General features: G+C 28.2%; 1 long non-coding RNA gene across 2 annotated transcripts in view; it reads right to left on the reverse strand.

Moving 5' to 3' along the window:
• The window catches only part of LOC139426948 (uncharacterized), a 74,208-nt gene extending 56,308 nt beyond the window's left edge, over positions 1-17,900 (reverse strand). Inside the window, exons 1-2 of one of the 2 annotated variants that reach the window (XR_011638086.1) lie at positions 17,477-17,900; positions 12,191-12,400 (exon numbers count right to left, since the gene is read on the reverse strand). This is a non-coding gene — a long non-coding RNA (uncharacterized lncRNA). Of the gene's footprint in view, positions 1-12,190; positions 12,401-13,517; positions 13,634-17,476 lie in introns of those variants that run through there. The other variant, XR_011638087.1, reaches the window with a different exon arrangement.
• Between the last annotated feature and the right edge of the window lie 4,711 nt (positions 17,901-22,611).

Genomic DNA, 22,611 nt, shown 5'->3' on the forward strand with positions numbered 1-22,611 from the left:
ATTTATTAGCCTTTCGCTATAAACATAAAAAAAACTGAAGAAAAAAATATATAATAAGCAAAAAATTGATATAAATAAATAAGTAGTATGAATCAACTAGTGGTTGGTAGGTAACCGTTCATCAAATTCTATCACAGATAAAATTCTGGAAATGGAGTAATGTGGCGTAACTACCACTATAAATATTAAATACCAAATCACTAGTATATATATATATATATATATAAGACATATATATGTATATATATATATTTATACATATATATATATATATAAGACTATATACCGCAATCTTGAAAAGTGCTTAGAATCACTAGATGGGAAAAAGATTATCGATTTTATTCGAAAGTTAATTTCTTGTGTAATTATCGAAATCACAAAGTAAATTGGTATAACTTAAATATGAATTAAATAAACTGTTATAATATAAAGCTGAAATAAACTGTCCAGTGAAATAAAGCTACTTCGATTTTGTGGTGTGACTTGGCGAAAAAACAAGAAAAAAGAACAATGAAAACCAAACATATATATTAATAACATCTATAACTAAGCACATTTTTAAAGGGAGCTACTTATTTTCTGTGCCACATGTACAGGAAAGCAACGTTGATTAGGTAATGAAAGAGGGGAAAAAAGATCTGAGGCATGTGACAAAATTCAGCTATCTGCACTAGCAAATCTTGCTAAGCTATCTGCACTGTCTTGCACTAATATCTTTCTGCACGATGATTTTAATAATAACAAATATATATGTTACTAAATTTGAAAAAAATATATAAGTTCGATTCACTACAAAATGAAGAAAATTGTGATCATCGAGAGGCGACCACAGGTTATCCATTGGCAAAATAGTTATCTAATTTTTTTGGGGGAAAGAAACTTTATTATGTTTTCATCTTTGACATCTTTAACTGTTAATCCTAAACTGCTCGGTACACAATTTCGCAGACGTATTTAAATGCAGCTCAGACACATTCTGTGAAAATTAATTTGATGACTGAATATACATTGAACAGCCAATCGAGATTAATATTAAAATTTTCAAACTTGTAAAATTGTGTTTGATGGAGATTGTAAGCTGCATCATACACTCGTTTCAGATTTACAAGTTCATACATGAAATATGATTTGAAAGCTAGGTTTTGTTTCAATTTTGCATGGATGGTGAATGAATCCTTTATATTGCGTGGAGGACAGCCTTGCGTTGAACAGCCATGCGTTGAAGAAGTCTTGTGCAAGTTATTTGGCACGTTGACAATGGATCTTTTTATCCCTATCTGGTGATCAAAACCCAGTTCACGTATTTGTATGAAAGGGGTTCAGAGAGTCACCATTCACTCTTCGGTAGGACTCAATTCCCTCAACCACTTTGGTACTTTTATGAGGGACTGGCTTCATGCTTGCGTTTGCGAATGGAATCCTTCCGTTTTTCCGTTTGTGTGCAACGTTTAAGGTCTACGTTCCTCGTCTATGATTTCTTCAGCCTCGGTAAGTTTAGGCCTTGGCATCGTTTTTTTCTTGCTCTAACTTTTGCTACCGTGTCAATCAGTTTGGACCCTCGTTATTTGTGATATTCACCTGAATTAGTATAGAAAATGATCCAGTTTGAACTATAGGTTAGAATTTCTGATTCTTTATTAAAACAATGAAAACAAAAATACCGTTCAAATGATGAATTTTTCTTTTATTCACAAATGAAGAAGTATTTATGGGATCTCCCTGGTCCCATATCTCAAAAATAATCTTACCAACTTAATGCATAACAAAATTAAAAGTGAAAAAAAGAATTCTAAGAAAATTATCAAACAGCAGTGGTCGCCATAGCAACACATGTGCACTGTTAAATATTACTCGTGATTATCGTAGTTGAAAAGTGAGTATGCCATAAAATCCAAACCAAGATCCCATTTTGCCAATAGGTAAAAATTGTTCCTTTGAAATAAAGCCATTTTTGACTATAGCTCATATATCTGATATATTTAGGTATGATTGGAAATAAATGGCGTTGTGTACTACATAGTAAAGCCTGGAGGACATTAGTGTCAATATTATCCCAGATTTCAATGATTACATTCTTTAATTCTCCCACAAACTAAACTGCTTCATTTTGGCAAATGTAAATAGACACATTGTTTTGCTGGAAAATCCGATTTTTAGCCCATAATACTATCTGCTAATGACAGTAAATGGATTTCTAGAATTTTTTCACTCTCGGCAGCTCTTCATAAAGCCTGGGGTACAGCTAAGAGTTTACCACCAAAGCTTCCTTTACACTTTATGAACCTTCCTGTATAACGGAGAAGAAATCCTCTTCTTATCTTATACCTTTGTAATAGAAGATAAAACTGTCCGGATGATCTTAATTATTATAAATTCTACTAATCTCTTGTTAAAGATAGCTTTTAACATAGGCTACTGCTATTTTTTAGCTCAAAAATTTCATGTAGGATATCTAAAATGGCCACCATGAAGGGTACCATTTTCTAAAAAATGCTAAAAGGCTAAAATTTGAAGGGAGAATTGCTGACCAGAATCGGATTTTCTAACAAGATAATGCTTTATTTATGTTGCAAAATCACCACAGTGATGAAATTTGGATAATAGGGTTCATTTACTTAATACTCTTTTTATAGCCAAAAAATCTGGTGGACCAACCAAAAAAAAATCTAAAACACTCGTAAAAATTGTCTAAGGATGGCATTAAAAGAAACAGAAGCTTTCGATTAGCTGTAGTGAGAGAATGTATAGTGTTTGTCATTGAAGTGCGTTATTTTTGACCAGATGCGAAAAAATACTTTGTTATGTTTTATATTTTATTTTCTCTTCTATAGAAAATTTATCTAAAAAATTCGCAGCCTTAGAGTATAAAAATTAGCACTTACGTTTCCAATGTATTTTGTATAATCTCAGGACTATCAAGTATTAGGACACTTTTTCTAGATTTCGAAGAATCGTCAAAATGTTTTTTTTTTCAGTTTTGGAGATAACTCATCAATACTTTGTAGCTTTGCAAATTTGGCTAAGTCTTAATGATTTACACTGATTTTATGCACTGGATGCAAAAGGAAATGAATCACCTTGAATAACTTTTGATTAAATGATCGGATCTTTAAGTACAAAGACTTAATTTTATATGGTAACATACGAAATTGTAATGAAATAACTTTATGTGGCGAAATTCAAATTTGTTATCAAATTTTAAATATATATATATATATATANCTCTCTCTGACTCTCCCTATATATATATATATATATATATTAAAAAAATTTGATTTCTTAGGATTCATTTGATCGAAACCATTCAAATTTTAAATTTTGCCACATAAAGTTATTTTTTTTTTTCAATGGTAAAATTTTTGGACATTAAATTAAAAATGTTTTCGACTGCTATTAAATAAAATCATTAAAAAATTTTAATTATTTATTAAAAATTGTTGTTAACTTGTAATTAATTTTGTATTCACAGATTAAATGTGCAAAAATTTTTCTTTTGACTTTAAAAGTTTTCGTGATATGTTGAAATATGAAAGAGAGAGTCCAAACTTTAGCCCTGTCTGCTTACCAAACTATTGGGACTATATTTTTTAGATTAAGACAACCTCCTATTTTTTGAGACCAAAAATATGATTCCCTCAAAAAAAGTGTTAATTCATCGGAAACGGCGTTTTTGCTCCTGGTTTCATAATTTTAAATATCATATGCTTTAATTTCATAGCACGTTTGAGGTCACTTCCTCAAACCAATAGAATTAGGTCCTAGTAGAAGTTCCAACAGTTTGATCGCAAGTTATTTAGGGTTGTTGGTTATTTTTTTTTTGTACACTGTATATCATTTTTAATAAAATGATCCTCAAAATAGCTATATTGAAATCTTAATTTTATAAAGAATGTTTCATTTTAAGAACTTTTCATTTATGATATAACAGTGTTTGTTTTGGAAGTCAACTTGCTTGTTCTTTTTTATATTTTTATTATATTAGAACATGTCATACAAGTTCCAAAAGTGGAACTTTAAATTAAGTATCTTTCCCAAGAAACAGGAGAATATGCATATTTTTTTCTGCAAAAAAACAGCAAATTTCATGCACCCGAGAGAAAGGAAAAAAATGTTTGCAAATATCCCCTCAGGTATTTTGTTTCCAGCAAATAATTTGTTTTTCTTCGATTATCTCGTTTTCTTGCAAAGAGCTTACTTCTAGTTTATCTCAAACGACAAATGGGATTTCGCTTAATCAGTTTCTCTTTAACTATCACGAATCCAATTTTCTTCCGAAAGTCTATGTTTATATTTCATTTAAAACAAAGTAAAGATTTCTCAAGCATTATTCAATATTTTTGTTCGTATCTATTAGATTCACCGTGTTTTATCCAAACTCAATAATCGTTTTTCTTAATCTCTATTAAAAAAATAAAATATTATTTTGCTTGAGATCATGCGATATCCGAATGATTGTATCTCATTAAGGATAACATAAATAAAACTTATTCATGTGTTTATTTTGCTTATTTCACATAAATGAAATACTATGCATCAATAAAATCTTCAAGTTAATTTTTTTTCTGAAATAAATTGTTCAAATATTTTTTCCAGATTCAGATTGAAATAATAAACTGAAATTTCAAAAATCAATAAATATGCTTACACACTGTAAAAATGAAATCGAGGTACAAAATATTTTCACTTTGGGTGCATCATCCGTAAAAGCCATTTTATCTTAAAATTTATTTTTACCGTGAGCTATTATAACGTAATTTTTTCAGTAATGTATATTAAATTAGAGTGATTTTACTGTAACTATTACTGTGAAAAATTACGGTTAATCAGAATTTTTGTCCCATAACATGATTCGTTATTATTACCGTAATTTTATCCGAAATATTTAACAGTGCACTGATTATTAAAAAAAAAGAAAAATAATTATTTCACTAAATATTTTAGTACCTTTTTCTTATTTGGAAACTACCTTTGAGTTCGATATTGCAAACTTAGTTTCTTTCTTTCATTTGATCACTGATTATGGCGTCACCTTTTATAACCCTGTATTTTTTCAAACATATTTTTAATTTTTTTTTCCCAGCAAGTAACATTTTTTGAAAATAAAATATCTTGGTAAAAAAAAAGTAATCAGAGTACCCAAAAACAGAAAGTGATTAATGAGGTATAACTAAGAAGATTCCCAACATTCTTCGAAACAATAAATCAATAAATTAAATAAACAAATAAATAAAAGAAATCAGTATAATAGGCTGATAAGGAAGGATTTTAGGGTAAAAAATACCAGCACCCTGAGTTCCGGTACTTTTCAGAGTAGCTTGAAGCAGAATTTTTTACAGTGAGTTTTAACGAACATTAAAAATACACTTGAGATTATCTCGGAATTATAACTAGCACTACCATAAATTCAAGGACAGATCATAAAATGAAAAACAAGCATAAGTCAATAATTCCTAGTGTTATAACAAAGCCTTTCATAGAAAAAATAACTAATGGAGATAAAGAAAAATGTAAAAGAAATATAGTTAAATGGATGCTTGGGACTTAAATTTTCTTTCCTTGAATATTTTTTTTCTAAATTGGTTGCACATCCGTAACTGATTCCCTTTTCTTTTTTCTTTGATTGAAATGACAAACAGTTTAATTGTTTTGGACTCATTACCGTCACTTAATTGGTCAGTTGTTCATTTATATTCCAGCTCACGTGATAAGTGATTAATGAGGTAAAAAAGTGAGAAAAAACTCACTGAGAAAAAAACTACCAGAATATTGTACAATTTACCGTATTTCTGACTTTATGGGAGAAACATAAAGCTTGATAATTTTTGCAGAATTTGTAAAATAAACTATAAAATATGGTTTTATAATATATGTTAAAATTTAGCGAATATGGTAAAATTTGGTAATTTTATGATGGTAACTCAGAGTATGGTATTATAAAAACCATTTCCTTGGTTAAAATTTCTCAGTTTTGTATTCTTTTCTGACTTCGAGTCAGAGTAAGAACTATAATTTTGAAAATTCAAATTTCCTGCTAACCCTGACCATATGAAACGAAAAACTACGAAGTGAATTGCGTAAATATTGTTTATTTTGGTTTTATTATTCAGAATTATGGCCTTTTCTTAGCGGAAAAAGTACCAGAACGATCAAATGTCTCTTTTAATTGGGTACGTGCAACTCGAGAAGAACATGATCACTACTACACAGATACGTGGCCTATGATCGCAGCAAAAATTAATCGTTTATAAACAAAATGGCGTTAGTTTCTCCACAGAAGTTGAAGTGTTAATGAAAGTAAAGTCAATTTAAATACAACGTAGTATCACACATAGAATTTGTCGAAATATAATTCTTTCTCACCTACGGTTTTTGCTTAACTTAGAATTATCCTTTGCTTATGTATTTTAATTGATATATTATTTTTTTTTTGTTTACTTGGAATCTTCGAAGCATAATTAATCTGCTTATGTCTCCGCGTCTGTCTTTGTTTTAAGAAAGAAATATTTAATGGAAGAATTGAAATTTCTGTAAAAGATTATAGAATGTGTCACTTAAGAGAATTGATACTTGATGGGCATGTCTTACTCTAAATAGAATGGAAAGAACAGTTGCTAATATAAACAAATACTATGTTTCAACAATCAATCAGGATCGAGATACACACGCACTACTTCACTTGCAGGTATCTTATTCAACTGTCTGACATCCCATTTTTTTCAATTATTAATATTTTAAAATATTTTTATAGGTTTGGAAATTGGATGATATGAATAAAGTTAATTGTGTGAGACTTTATTTCAGCCTTTAGGCGCGTAACTTGATACAAGTCTTAGCTCCTGAAGCTTAAGTACGGTTGCACCACATCAAACTTACGATTTTTTAAGTAGCAGATTTTGGGAGTAGTGTTGAAGTCACAAATTAATGCAAAATTTAACTTTGTACTTGAATTTGCAATTTATTAAAAGTAACTTTGAAGGGTGCAGATTGATAACTTAACGTGTTATGTTAAAATTTTAAGTGATGCGTCGACATGAAAAATTTAATTTAAAATGTTTATTTTTAAAGATTTCTAAGCAAGTCAATTAAAAAAATAGATTCATTAAATTCGCTACAATTAGTTATTCATTTGATTTTTAGTCTTTGCTTTATACTTGTAGTATAGGTTTTTATGCATATTGTTATGTTTTGTAACAGAATATTAGTCATATATTTTCAATTTATGCGTAACGAATGTCAATGTATACGTAACGAACGTCAGGACGAATTTCTTTTCGATGATAAATGAGACATTTCAAAATAAGGAATGATTACTCTAAAATAAATAGTATTCGTTATAATGTGTCTGTATCTCTAAAAAATAAAAATGAAAATGAGGTTGAAATAAAAAAGAAAGAAATATAGAAATATATATATNCAATATATATATATATATATATATATATATAAAAGTTTAAGTTATTATTACAAATACATATTTAAAGCTTAAATTTTTCCCTATCTTCTTTTTCTTTTCATGAAATCAAAATATATACAGCAGTTTTTCGTCTCACTATTAATCCATAAAACTAGAAGAAAATCCTGATTATTATGTTAAGTGCTGCTTTGACCACGTTTCCTCATCACATTTTCTTTTCCCTCATGTATTATTCATTTTGTAATAAGCATTAATAATCTTTTGGTTAAGAGGCAAATTTACATTTTGATTTTAAATTTTCTTTTATGCGAAAGCAATTAGGTATGAAAGTAATCGATAAATAGTTCTTCGGGGTAAGGAATATATACATTTACATAAAAGTTTTCCGTAAAAATCGTTCAAAATATTAAGAAGAATATTTTTTTAAATTTAAAATAAAAAAAAGGAACTTATTTGAATAAATGCATAAATCCAACATTTTAGATTAAATGAAAATCTGTCTATTACTCAAGCATGAGCACACAATTAAGCACACAATTTTGCATTCAATATACCTTATCTGGGAAATGTCATAATTAGTATATTTGCTATGGATTTGCTATACCTAGCCATGTTATGTTATCCATTACTGTTTTACTATCTTTAAAGAAATAATGGAAAAATTGTGGTCAAAACTAAATTTACTTAATTATGGTCAAAATATAAGAATATGGTTAAATTTACCGTGTTCTTGGCTCCATGAAAACGCTAAAAAAGATCTGTAATTTTTTATGGAAGCGCTTTGGTAATGAATTTTGCTTAATTAACCATAGATTATAATGTTATAATATGTGATAAAATGTAGTAAATGCGTTGAAAATTCGTAATTTTATCATAATGTTTACAGCATGGTATGAAAACCACTTATTTGGTAAAATATAATTTTTAGTTTAGTAATTCTTACTAAATCTTTGATAATAAAAGCTATAAATTTTAAAATTAAAGGTTCCGTTAAACCTTTATCATATGAACGGAAAAATTTGTAAATGGATGGTTTGAATATCATATGTTTTGGAAAAATTACCAGAACTGCCTTTGACATACAGTACGGTGATTTTACCAGAATTTTTTCCTCCATGTAGTAAATGTTATCTCAAGCTATTTGTAAAATTTCATGGTTTCTTTTTTAAATTATTTGTCGCCAATGGCAAATCTAAATACGGTGTTACCTAATATTATTATTATTACAGACATTTTACTTTACACTTAACATATAAACTTTCGCAAATAAAATATAGTTTTGCTACCCAAAAGCAAATGGATAAATTATTTAAATCAAACATGATTGAGTTCCTGTTATGGGATTGAAATTCTCACTCCAAAAGAAATTCATTAATCTCGCTGAAGCATTTTGCCTATTCGTGTGAAAGGAAATTATTTTTTGCCACTTTGAAACTTAACTGTGACATGCAAAAGAAGCATTAAACTAATTCGGTGTCTTTTGTCATTACTATCAGTTCCGTTGCTAAAAAAAATACTTGTATTATTAAAATTAATATTTTTTAATAAAAAAAAGCAAGATAATTCGAAACTGTAGAATTATTTTAAAGATAAAAATAATTAATTTTATTAGGGCATATGGTACAAAAAATGTTGTTTTTGTCACAATTTTTAATTAAAATAAAATTTTAAATTCACTTTTTTTTCTGAATTTTGAGGGATTTATATTAATTATAGTGACAAAAATATACGTTATCAGATATTAGAATTAATAAAAAAGAGTTGCTTTTTTTAAAAAAAGAATTTATGTTTTCTTGAAACTATGAATACTGCACGGTAAGAAATACTGGGTCACATTACGGCACTTATGCATTAACCGTACCTAACTTGGGTGCATTAACCGTAAAATTCATTCTACCTTAAAATCCATTCTTACAGTAAAATATTATACCGTAATATTTATTTATTTAGAATTTTTCAGTGATTGATTTTACGGTAATTATTACTGTAAAAACTGCAGTATGTCAGGTATTTTCATCCGTTCTAGAACATGCTCCAGAAAAAATGGATTTTACGATAAGTCAATTTTTACTGGAACATGTTATAGAACAAAAATAGTGATATGCCGTAACTTTTACAGTAATAATTAACATAAAGTCAATCACAGAATCAATTCATAAATATTACTATAAAAATTAAATAAATTAATGGAATAAAAATCACTAAAAAATGCAATATAATATGTTACAGTGAAAATATTCTTTTATTAAAATGAATTTAACAGATGATGCTAACTAAAATCACTTAAAGTAAGTAAAAATACTTCATATCGTAATTTAATCCGGATTTTTTTACAGTGTAAAACAAATACTTAAATAATCACATTTTAATAATTATAACATGTATTTACATACAAATATAGTTGACTTTAAAAATTCCAAATATTTCTAATTAGGGCAAAGCTATTTCAATTAAATGAAACTAACCTTTAATTCATTAACTAGGAATGGATATTTTAAACGTTCTAACGATGATTTGACTTTTCATGTAGCATTAATTTGTTTCCGACTGTTAATACTAATATTTGAATGATATGCATGAGTAACAATGAAATAGATTTAAGCATGGGCAAGTAAATATTTAACTTAGTGGAATAGTGAAATTTGGAGTTTGTTTATAAGACTCTACGCTTTTACGATGTCAATAGTTTCAAAAGCAATTGCAGGGCTAAGTAGATGAATATAATCATGTGTACTTGCAGCACACCATGGGTTATTTCACATATTTCAATTAAGTTCGCGCTTTTCCAAAACACTTGAGTTCGAATGACCATCAGTTGTTGATAATTAAAATGATATAAAAATATTTCTACTATAAATAATTGGATTTTATGTATCAAGAACATTATTTAAGCATATAAATCATTTCAGTTTTATAATGGTCGAAAATCGCAGAATAATAGAGGAGAATTAATATAATTTGAAACAGTGATAAATATAATTTATTTGGTAGCGGTTGAAATAAAAGTTATAGATAAATTACTAGTAATAATAATAATAATAATTTATTTGAGAGAGTGAAAGGAGAATAATCATATGTTATAAAGTTCGTTTGTAGATTTACGTTACACATTGAGTTTATAATTTGTTGCTAAAAATTTTAAGCACTTTTAATTTTTTTTACAAGCCGGACTTTAGCTAACACAGAATCCAAACTCCTACTGCATTTAAAACAGAATACTGGAAAAAAAAGTGAAGAATGCAATTCATGTACCATTGCACATATTGGAATTAATAATACCAGAAATTAAACAAAAATAATTCTTTTCTTTTAATTTATAAATGTTTCATGCAGGTCCCTTTTGTAAAAATCAGATGTTTTGATCCAATAGTCAATTATGTTCTGCACAATTTTGCAGTTCCACTCTTGCAATGGATTTTATTTAACTTAATAATCGTCGTTGAACAGCCGGCAACTAATATTCTACTTTGTAGCCTTGTAATTTTGAGCCCAATCCAGAAGAGAAAGGAACTTCTAGATCTAACAATGAGGGAAATTTGCCTAATCATATGTTATAAAGTTCGTTTGTAGATTCACGTTACATATTGAGTTTATAATTTGTTGCTAAAAATTTTAAAAACTTTTAATTTTTTTTGCAAGCCGGACTTTAGCTAACACAGAATCCAAAATTCTACTGCATTTAAAACAGAATACTGGAAAAGTGAAGAATGCAATTCATGTACCATTGCACGTATTGGAATTAATAATACCAGAAATTAAACAAAAATAATTCTTTTCTTTTAATTTATAAATGTTTCATGTAGGTCCCTTTTGTAAAAATCAGATGTTTTGATCCAATAGTCAATTATGTTCTGCACAATTTTGCAGTTCCACTCTTGCAATGGATTTTATTTAACTTAATAATCGTCGTTAAACAGCCGGCTACTAATATTCAACTTTGTAGCCTTGTAATTTTGAGCCCTATCCAGAAGAGAAGGGAACTTCTAGATCTAATAATGAGTGAAATTTGCTTTCATGAAGGTCTTTTTGATGGAATTAAACCGCATTAGCGGTACATAGAGAGGAAACCACGAAAAACTCCCAGGGATTCTCACCCATGATCCGTCTACCACTGACGGTAATTTACGTCAGCACTGTAGAATGTGTGAGGTGGGTGCGAGATTTGAATCTATCAGTTATCGTAGGTAGATTCTATTATTGTATAAAATTTGAACCAAATAGCTGATAAGCTATTTATATAAATTGCACATGTTATTGTTGTTATCGCAATCGACCAGTTATTGCTGTAATTCGAACCCGGTTCACCTCATTGTAAGAGAACGCTCTATCCCCTAAACCCTCACGGCTCTACTTACAAAAGATTATAGTGCTGCACAAATTAGTATTTTTATGTTTTTGCAGAGTTTTTTTTGCACATTTTTGATTTCTGAATATTGTATTTGATATCAGACCAAAAAATAGTCTTATTAATTAAGGTCCGAGAATCAAATAGGCCATGTACATAGACCATGTACTTAGAATAAATATTTTGCAAACCGACACAGTTTATGAACCATCCAAAATTCGCAACTGAATAAAGCGTGTTATATATTTTTATTTAATTCATTATATTTGTTTGCCCTCCATTACAGATTTAAAAACAAATTCGCAATTCATTAATGTTTGAAAAAAGCATATATTTTTGTAAATATGTATTTCCAGTAAAACATCAAAGGAAAAAATACATTTATGTCAGGTGATGTGATAAGCTTTTGTTTATTTTGCTTATTTACTTACCTTCAAGTAAGATTTAATATAAGACAGCCAAGAAGCGCCCAAGGATAAAAACTATAAGTCCATGTTATCAAACTAAAATGATGAAAAACAAATAACAGCCATTGCCACCGGAGGGTGATACAATCCTCAAACAAGATCTTTGGAACGTTTAGACAACGATTGGTATTAGAAATAGGAGCATCCCAGACGCTTAGTTGAAAAAGATTTGTTCTGAAATACAATTTTTTTTTCTTCACAGCTTTGTATAGTCGGATAGGTCGAATAACATTTTTAATTATATATATATATATATATATANATTCGTTTTAAACATTTTTATGTCGATTATTTTCCCAATTCAATTTATTTGTAAGCGAATGTTATAAATTGCAAAATTATGGCAGTGCACTTTTTTAAGGACAGCTTTGCTTTTATTTTCAGCTGTATGCTTTTAAGTAAGAATCATTATTTATTTTATTGTATTTTCTGTTTTTTTGCCGAATATCTTTTTTTTTTCCATTCTTGAATGTGTTTTATGTTGTTTTTACGTGATGTCCCAGGACAATTTGTTACCTTCTTTGGTGTTAAGAAAAAGTCTCAGAAGCGGCAAATTCAATGACATGATTCCACAAACTGAGAAAAAAGAAAAGAAAGAACTTATTTTAGCCTTAACGACATCAAATGTAAATGCTTCGAATGTTTCTTTATATTGTTATGTCTTAAATAATTTGAGATTAAGTAAAAAATTACTAAAAAAAATAATATTCTTTAGGAAACTAGGGGTAAAACGATACAGTTCTATAGTATAACATTTTACTATCGTAACTATAACCTAATATCGTACAATAAATAGTACGATATAGTTTAGCTGTACGATATCGCATAAAAGTATAATAATGATATCCTTATATATATATAACTAACACTCTATGTACTAAACAACTCTGCAATATCATACACTAAACTGAATGGTTCTTACTGATACAATTAATAAAGAAAACATAATTCTATTTATTTACTTAATTAATGTTATTTATTGCTCTTGGTGGTGGCTTTACGCTTTTAAATTAAATTAAAAATATTTTTTGTTGCCCATCCTAGCAAAATAAAGATTAAAAATATTCAGTATCATTTGGCGTGATGCTATTGCTTGCTGCCAACTCATTATTTTCAAAATTTATCACCATTAGGTGATTTTCTCTGGTACTTATTCCTTTCGATTGCCTAAAAGGCATTTCTTTTCACCCATATGTATTAAAATTGCTCAATATTTGTGCAATTTAATAATTATCAAATCTATCAATGCAATGATTTGTTTTTATATAAGAATTGATTACATATTACATACCCTCCTAAATTTGAGTTTCGTGCTAAACTCATTTATCAGTGGCAGCAAAATTTTTTAACAAGATAGCTGTATAATGATGAAGACTTTAGAACATGGCCAATTCTCTATCTGACCTGCAATATACAGTTTAAAATATTTATATAGAGTTTTGGAAAAAAAGTTCTTCGAAATTCAATTCATTAAAATATTAATTCTCCATCATTGCTACATCTGAGAAAAATATTTTCAGAAGCTGCAGAAAACCCGTAGTAGAATTTCTTATTAAAACTGTTCCAATTACCTTAATGCCAGTGATGTATAATTCCATGATTAATTTGGCGATATCTGCGTCATATTAGTAAGCTGTAATACTGCGTCACGATTATAAATTCTACGTTTTTCCTAAAAAATATGTATCTTTCCTCTATTAAATTTTCTTAGTTTTCTACATTAATTTGCATGTTTGCTAAATTTGCACCACTAACTTTTTGGTGTACATGTATTTTTTTCCGATTAATTTATCTTACCTAAATTAATTAAGCATTTGCATCAATAATGATAAGATGATACCTTACAGATTACCAAAGCAAATAAATATCTTTTCTCCGTTAAATGTGCTTTTTAGTACATAGCGTATTTTATAATTTCAATTAATACATATCATCAATACCATATAAGTATTAGCGTCAGTAATGATATGGCATTTTTTTAAGAATTCTCTAAGAAAATAAATATCTTTACTTCATTAATTTTTCGTTTCAGTGCATAGTTTGTTTTTAGTTTAATATGCACATATTACCAAAATTAATAAAGCATCATTGGCGTCAGTTATAGTTTGCCTATTTTATATGCTTCTATACACATTTCTTTATACATTTTGCCTTTCTGTAAATAGCTAATTTTTAATTGAATATCCTTCGATTTTAAGTTATTTAGTTCTATAGAAACACATTTCAAAAGCGTAACTATGAACAAATTTAACATATGGTTTCAGTTTACTCAAATAATATTATTATAGTTTTGTAGTCCACCTATATCCGTATGCTACGATTTTCCAATTTATCATTCTCTAATTAAGATCATCAATATCTATCATTAAGCAAAGAAATAATTAAAAATATAGCGTGCGAGAAAAACTTTTTATGCATATAAAATGGAGAGATGAGCTAGCAACTATAACTGCTACAAGCTAGAAAACTTTATTGATGTTATCTGTAATCGAAAAAACAAAATCATCTGAGATTTGATTTGAGACAATGGCTAAGCTTCACCGATGAGAAAATTCAATTTCACAAGCGGCTGTATAGTATAAATTAATAGAAAATTTCGAATAGATTTCAGTATCGAGGACTAAATTTTATTAAATTACCTCTCACAACCCTTGTTTAAATTTCAGAATGATAGTGCAAACAGTTTTGAAATTATAAGAGGAATAAAAACACAAACACGACGCAAATTCTCAAATTTATTACAGATTTATACTTTTAATTATAAAATAAATAATAATTATTTGGATAAAATAGCCATTATGTATGGTTACTTGGATTTATTTCTAATCAAGGTTTTGTTTCTTTTACTAATTTATACAATGGTTTGTTGTTGATTTGCACTGTGGAAAATTCCGGATCAAACTATGGTAAAGACAGCGACTATTAGCATGACGAAATGCTTACGGAAAAATTCCTTATCTGGTACACATTAATATTTACTGCAAAACTATTTTTATACAGTAATATTTACTGTAAAATCTCTAAATCTCTGTAATTAAATAAATATTTCTAGGAAATTTACGTTTTAAACATTTAAGAATGATACACCCAGAGTGCAATTAATTATTGTTACAATTTGAACCGGAATATTTTTTACATATCTTTCAATTATTTTATTTGTAAAAGTGTTCAGCTTCTGAAAAGATTCTACAGGTATTTTTTGATATTTCACCCAATCTAACGGAGTTAAGGTTTTGATTTTTTTATATATAAAAACGAAAAAAATTGCTATGTGACATACATGCTTAGTCTTAAATCTGTAAAAATTGAATGCAGTTATAATTAATTGTCAATAACAAATGAACACAATGTATCATATATTGTAAAATATTACTGTACATAATTTTAAATCTTACCTTTTGATTAAGATCCTTTGATTTTTGCATTATTTTAACAGTATAAAAACTTTCTTAAATTAGTAAAAAAGTTGTTTATTCATAGTTGCGAAAGTTTGCGTCCCGTTAAGGATTTAAGCCATTCATCAATGCAAGCAGCCCTAACGTGCTACTGTAACATTAGCATATAAACTGTTGGATACAAGTTTAGAGATATTTTGAAGCTAAACGCACTAAATACTCAATAACTATGAGCTTTTTTGTTCCAAGATGAGAATTCTTTTTTTAAAAAAAGGATATAATTTCGGTGTCAGAGGCTATTCTTTTTAGCCTAATGCATTAGTTTGCATAATTAAAATTCAATATCTAATTTAAAATTGATTTACTAATAGTGGTCATTTTCGTTAGCTTTCTATTATAAGATTTTTAAATCATTTAAAACCATAACATGTATTGAAATTGTTATATTATTTTTTTCAAAAGCTTAGCTAACCATAATCTTTTTTCTAAATGATGTATCTAATTCATTCATAAGTCATGAAGTTATTCTATCATTTATTTAACATTTTACAATTCGTTTTAAACATTTTTATGTCGATTATTTTCCCAATTCAATTTATTTGTAAGCGAATGTTATAAATTGCAAAATTATGGCAGTGCACTTTTTTAAGGACAGCTTTGCTTTTATTTTCAGCTGTATGCTTTTAAGTAAGAATCATTATTTATTTTATTGTATTTTCTGTTTTTTTGCCGAATATCTTTTTTTTTCCATTCTTGAATGTGTTTTATGTTGTTTTTACGTGATGTCCCAGGACAATTTGTTACCTTCTTTGGTGTTAAGAAAAAGTCTCAGAAGCGGCAAATTCAATGACATGATTCCACAAACTGAGAAAAAAGAAAAGAAAGAACTTATTTTAGCCTTAACGACATCAAATGTAAATGCTTCGAATGTTTCTTTATATTGTTATGTCTTAAATAATTTGAGATTAAGTAAAAAATTACTAAAAAAAATAATATTCTTTAGGAAACTAGGGGTAAAACGATACAGTTCTATAGTATAACATTTTACTATCGTAACTATAACCTAATATCGTACAATAAATAGTACGATATAGTTTAGCTGTACGATATCGCATAAAAGTATAATAATGATATCCTTATATCGTATATTATTATTATATAGTACACCAGTACAAATTTGAAGAAGTTTTTATCTCTTTTGGGCCTTTTATATTTTTTTAAAATTCTACTCTTTTTTTTAACATATCTGGCAATGTCTAAACTTTCCCTTTCTTATATTTTTGTTGTTGTTACTTTTGGCTAAACGTCAAACATAAGATTAAAAAATTTCATGAGAGATAAATTTTACTATAACAATGAATCATATCTGGATAGAAAATTTTATCTACCAGATAGTCACGTACCATGATTCAATCTTAATCGCTTAAAGGGATGATCTCGTGTTAAGTTTAAGGGGATAATGTGTCTGCGTCTGATTTCGTGACTTAAAATATTGCCTGGACTTGTTAATTAGCTTATTTGAGGCCGGGGATTAGGATCATTAAAATTGAGTCCTAGTACTTAAGAATCAGATCATTAGATCATAAGTTTTACCGGGTGTATTTTTTTTATTTTGTTTTGCCTTCTGCACGTCTATTAAATACTGGCAAATCGTACGAAACATTCAAAGAAAAGTTAATAGGAATTTTTTTGGGAAATATGACACAATACTGAGTAATAATATGCCACTTCAGCTAAAGTGAAAAATTTTATGAAACTTCAGCTGAAGTAAAAATCAATTTTTAGCCCGTTAATACAGATTCATTTAATATGCACAAAGTAAAGCATATGAGTATGAAAAAAATGTAAGTTTTACCAGACGAGAACGATCCATAAGCAAGAAAAATGAATGACGCATCAGATAAAAGTTCCCATCAGGAGAAAGCAATGTGCTATCCATATAGCTTCAAATAATGGCAATCATTGTTGTTAATATACTTTTACACTGGGAAGCAACTCCAGCACTGTTGTATAAATGAATAAGCAGGTGAGAATGACACATTCGACTTAGTGGTCATGAATTTAATTCAGTGGTGAATTGATAATGGTTGAAAATTATGAAGATCTACGCTCTACAAAGCTCTAATTTAGTCATATAAATAATGATAAGTATGAAAATCAAAGAGGAAGGAAATCATAAGTGACACTTTTCACTAAGTAATATTTAAAAACCAGCTAAGTGATGTTCTGAAAAATAACACAGAAGTTTTCGTTTTAATGAAGAAAATGCGTTTCGTCAGCAGCTTAATGCAGCTGTGCTACATTTTAAGAAACTAAATATTTGACAATTTTTATAATTATAGCACAATTGCATTAAGTTGCTGACGAAACACATTTTCTTCATTAAAACGAAAACTTCTGTGTTATTTTTCAGAACATCACTCAGTTATTTCCTTCATTGTTATAATCCATGTACATTTTTCTACCAATTAATTAACGAATTATTCGCGTATTTATTTTGGTTAGAATTGGTAAAATATTCTTCGTCTACAAAATAATATTTAATATTCATGAATATATAATTTAATACTTAAAGTAAAACATGAATCTATGAAAGAATAATAAATAATTCCATTGTCATTAATACATAGGAAGAAGGCAATATTATTTTTTGTTTTAACATTTATATTTAAATTAACTTTACAGAAAGCTTAATGATATTAATCGCTATTAATCATATTATTTTAAAGCATGAGAGTGTCATATAGGACAAACTCATGAATTATTTCATTTCATTATTTTTGTATATGGCAAGCATTATTTTACAAATAGAAAATAACATATAACTGCATTTCAAGTTGCAATAGCTAGATCCAAATTTACAATGAAATTTACTGTTGTATTTCCGATTTTAATTTTTATAATTCAAAATGAAGGTTAATAAAGTCCCATTCTCAGGAGAGATCGCAGCAGAAATTTTAGAAGTAAGAAATTGTGATAACATTACTGATTTATGCAAACTTGCTGAATTGGCGAAATTTTCTTAATTTAATTTCTCTAAGTTAATACTCTGAATATAAATGTGTAGTTTGTGCTGGCATTACTAATAAAGTTATCAAAATCTCTCAGTTGAGATATAGTTAATGTAATAAAGAAACATTAAAAGTACATTACAGCTAGATAAATTCATATTCATGATACTTTACACTTCAATTATTAGTACTTGTAAATATTTTAGAAAATTGTAGTATCAACATGGAATAATTCGTAACTATCATTGAATTCAAGTAAAATTTATATTGCATAACGGAATTTATGTATAAGTCATGCATCATACATTAGTCATATAGAACACACTATAATATCGAATATATCAGTTACAAAAAGAATATATTTTATTGTAACAAAGCAAACGTAGTGCATATAGTTTCTGGCATATAGTAGTTTACTATTCCACCATTACAATTAGCTAGCATCATCCATAAATATTTATTGTAGGTAGAGGTACAGTTTTGCTGTTTTCACACAAAATATTATCGATTCTGCTTACTTTTTAAATTATTTAATTATAAAATTGATCGAAAATATTTTAAATAACATGTGGTTTACATTAATTCTCAGATGACAAAATGGAAGCATGGAAGACCATTTGAAGATTTTTAGTAAACTGATTTAAAAATATGTATTTATTTAACCCTATTAAATAAGATCCAAAACTTAGTTCTTCGATATATATATATATTGGCAGCTGCTCTAGGTTACGGAGGATCCATGACATGAACAACCTGTCCGTAATGGTGGACCCACAGATTTTTTATGAGTCCGGGGAGCTTCTTGGCCAGAATGGTATGGTAAACACTAATCACGGTACTCTTCGCAATACGCACTCGCACATTATAAACTTAGAGCTGCCTGACACGACGTATTGTCTTGCAGGTGATATGTGGGTAACTAAAAGTCACTCATTTTTCTGGTTCCACCATGTTCGTTGTTCACTCTTGTTAGTGAAAGTTTTATAAATGATATTTTGAATTACTCACTGCCAGGTGGGATCCTTATTAACGCTCAATTAGACTGCAAATGTTTAACCTATACAAGTTTTACTTTTAAGTTTTATCTTTTCTCTACAATGCATGCAGATTATTCTTAAATGTATAGATTAAAAATAATTTTTGAGTATTTTTGCTTTACTAAAAAGTAAATATTTTTGTGTGCAGATTTCAAGATATGTCAAGATACTTAGTAAGTTTCAAACCAAAAATTTCAAAATTTCATTATATAGAATAGCTTTGAGAAAACTATAGAATAACTTTGGTTATCGAAACGTAAAGGATACGAATGGAATAAATTTGGGCTTAAGTCTAGCAATGAAAAGAATTGGGAGAATAGATTTTTTTCGAGAACTATTGTAGAAGTTATTTTTCGAAAATCTCAGGCAAATCATAGCATCGATGAAATTGCAAAGCTATTCAACCATCTCCTATATCGAACATAGGGGAAGAAAATAAAAAGTACCGGAAGTAACATGATACTTCGTTCTGGTACTGATTTGTATGTGTTTTAATTTAGGTGATATAGGAGCAACTAATAGAATTTTCTGGTTTTCTAGTTCAAAATAGATATTATAATGTTCATGAGTTCATGCATAAAATTATCATTCAGCATGAAATTAAGAGACATTCTTTCCTCAAACACAAATGTTTGAATTATATAAGGAAAAATAGAGTAAAATTGCATAATTTGAAATAAGTGAGAAATATTTTTAAATAAAAAAGATGGTAAAAATAAGGAAAACAAGTAATATCTTCGTCAACTCGCATGATTATATACTCAAAATAGAGTGATTTCTAATAATGTGTAATAAAGCAAAACGATAACAATACAATAGTGCTAGGAGCACCAAAGAAGTGAAAATGATGAAAAAGCATATCCAACAAAAATTCCAAAATAAAGCATATGAAGTCAAAAATTAAAAGTATAGCTTTATAGAAAATATTTTTGAATCATTTTTGCAAGATGTTCCTAAAGACGTTTCAATTCGCTCCTCGCTTATATGTTACATTTTACATTTTATTCTGTTTTTGTTCTTGAATTTTTATTTTGTATTTTTTGCTCGATATGTGTTATTTTAATTTTGAACATTTTCTTAAATCCACAAACTATTATATTGAAATATTTTGCTTTAGCTATATTGATACGATTCCAAAAAACCTCCTCTATTTTCCATATGCAATCGTGAGAGCTGACGACAAATTTATGTCTTTTCCTTATTTACGATTTAATTCATTGAAGTTTTTAATAATTTTAAAAAAATATTGATGAATAGTTTCTTTTCTTCTTTTTCAAATTTTTCTCCTTTGCTTTCTTTGGATTTTTATATTTTTATCTTATATGTGTGTGTGTGCGTGTTTGTATACATATACATATATAAATAAAATGATTTAATAAAGTAACATCTACTTGAAGATTTATTATAATTCGTAACGAAGATAATTCGTAACGAATTTCATTAACATCGATACAATTCAAAGCAATTCTAAATATGAAGTCACACAATGTTTCCTTTTCTCACTTTTAAAATATTGAATTTGAATAAAAATTTGGATGGGACTTTCATTAAAAACAAATTTGTTCAAGTTCCGATTGAAAATTAACAATTTTATTTAATGTTATAAATTTTGAATTAACAATTGCAATGTAATAATTCTCTAAATAATTTCTAAAAAAAGACCAACTATGTTTTTTTTTAAAAATAAAATAAGACTTTTTGTTTTCTCTTTTACGAATAGTGCTCTTATAGCACAATCATGTTCGTGAATTTTCTGTCTAAAATATAAACGTCTAGATGAATAAGATTCAAATGATTTTCTTTTCGAAAGTCAAATCAAGTTGTCACTTTGGCGAAGCTGACATTCATATTAAATAACGACATTCTATTTTGTTCAAAAAAAATGCTTAACTTATTGAGATCTTGATGCATCAAGTAACAGTATTCATGACTGTAATTCTTTTAAGAGAGCAATGAATAATTTTAAGGACATTTGTATTTCCTTTTGTGAATGTACCAAAATAACTCAATAATCCCCGTAAATACATCATTTTATATCTAAAATAATAAGGTTAATGTGATTGATATCAAACATACAATCTATCAGAACATGTCCAGAATTAAGAAAGTAGAAAACTCTATCAAAAATATGAAGAAAATCGTACGGTTTAAGCATCTACTTACTTTTAAGCGTTTTACAACGCTCAGTATTCAAAAGATGCTGTTTATCGAAAGAAAAAAAATATGCTCTGGGGTGTTAAATCATTTCAATGCCTATTAAATCGTACTTTATTTACGAAAAAATTGGTAACATGCTTCAAAGAGAATAAATAAAGTTATCGCTTGGAATACTATCTATATTTGCTATATTTGCTACGATCGGGATAGCCTGATCGGTAGGGCGTTGGGCCCATGTGCGAGAGTTCGTGGGTTCGAATCCCGTATACTGAAGACTCCCCATGTAGTAAAGTGACTGATGCACGTTAAATCTGTCGAGTGGCAAAAGTCCTCCATGTTCCCATAACAAATCAATACCTCTGGGGGTACTGGATTGGAGATCGATCGTTCTCTGATTCAGGTCAAAATTACGATCTGTGAATGAATGAATGGGTCCGCCCTACAAACTGGTGAGACGTATGGTGTGGAAGAAGTCGAATTCTTGGCCATAAATGGCGCCACTGGAAAAAAAGAATAATCGCCGCTCCCCCTCTGCCTAAACAGGCATACGACAGTTGAGTTCTTGGCCATAGATGGCACAACTGGAAAACAAGAACAATCGCATCCTCTCTGCCTAATACAGGCATACGTCAACAACAACAACTATAGACTAAATATAATCATAATGTGTTTTGTTGAGTCGCTTAGCAGAATACTATTGGTTCTAACCAGCAGAATCTACAAATTAGCATAATTTTTTTAATTCTTTCAATTTACTTAATGCAATATTTTGTTTTGTTTATATA

This window comes from Parasteatoda tepidariorum, chromosome 1 (genome assembly GCF_043381705.1).
Source record: "Parasteatoda tepidariorum isolate YZ-2023 chromosome 1, CAS_Ptep_4.0, whole genome shotgun sequence".
NCBI classification, from domain to species: Eukaryota; Metazoa; Arthropoda; class Arachnida; order Araneae; family Theridiidae; genus Parasteatoda; species Parasteatoda tepidariorum.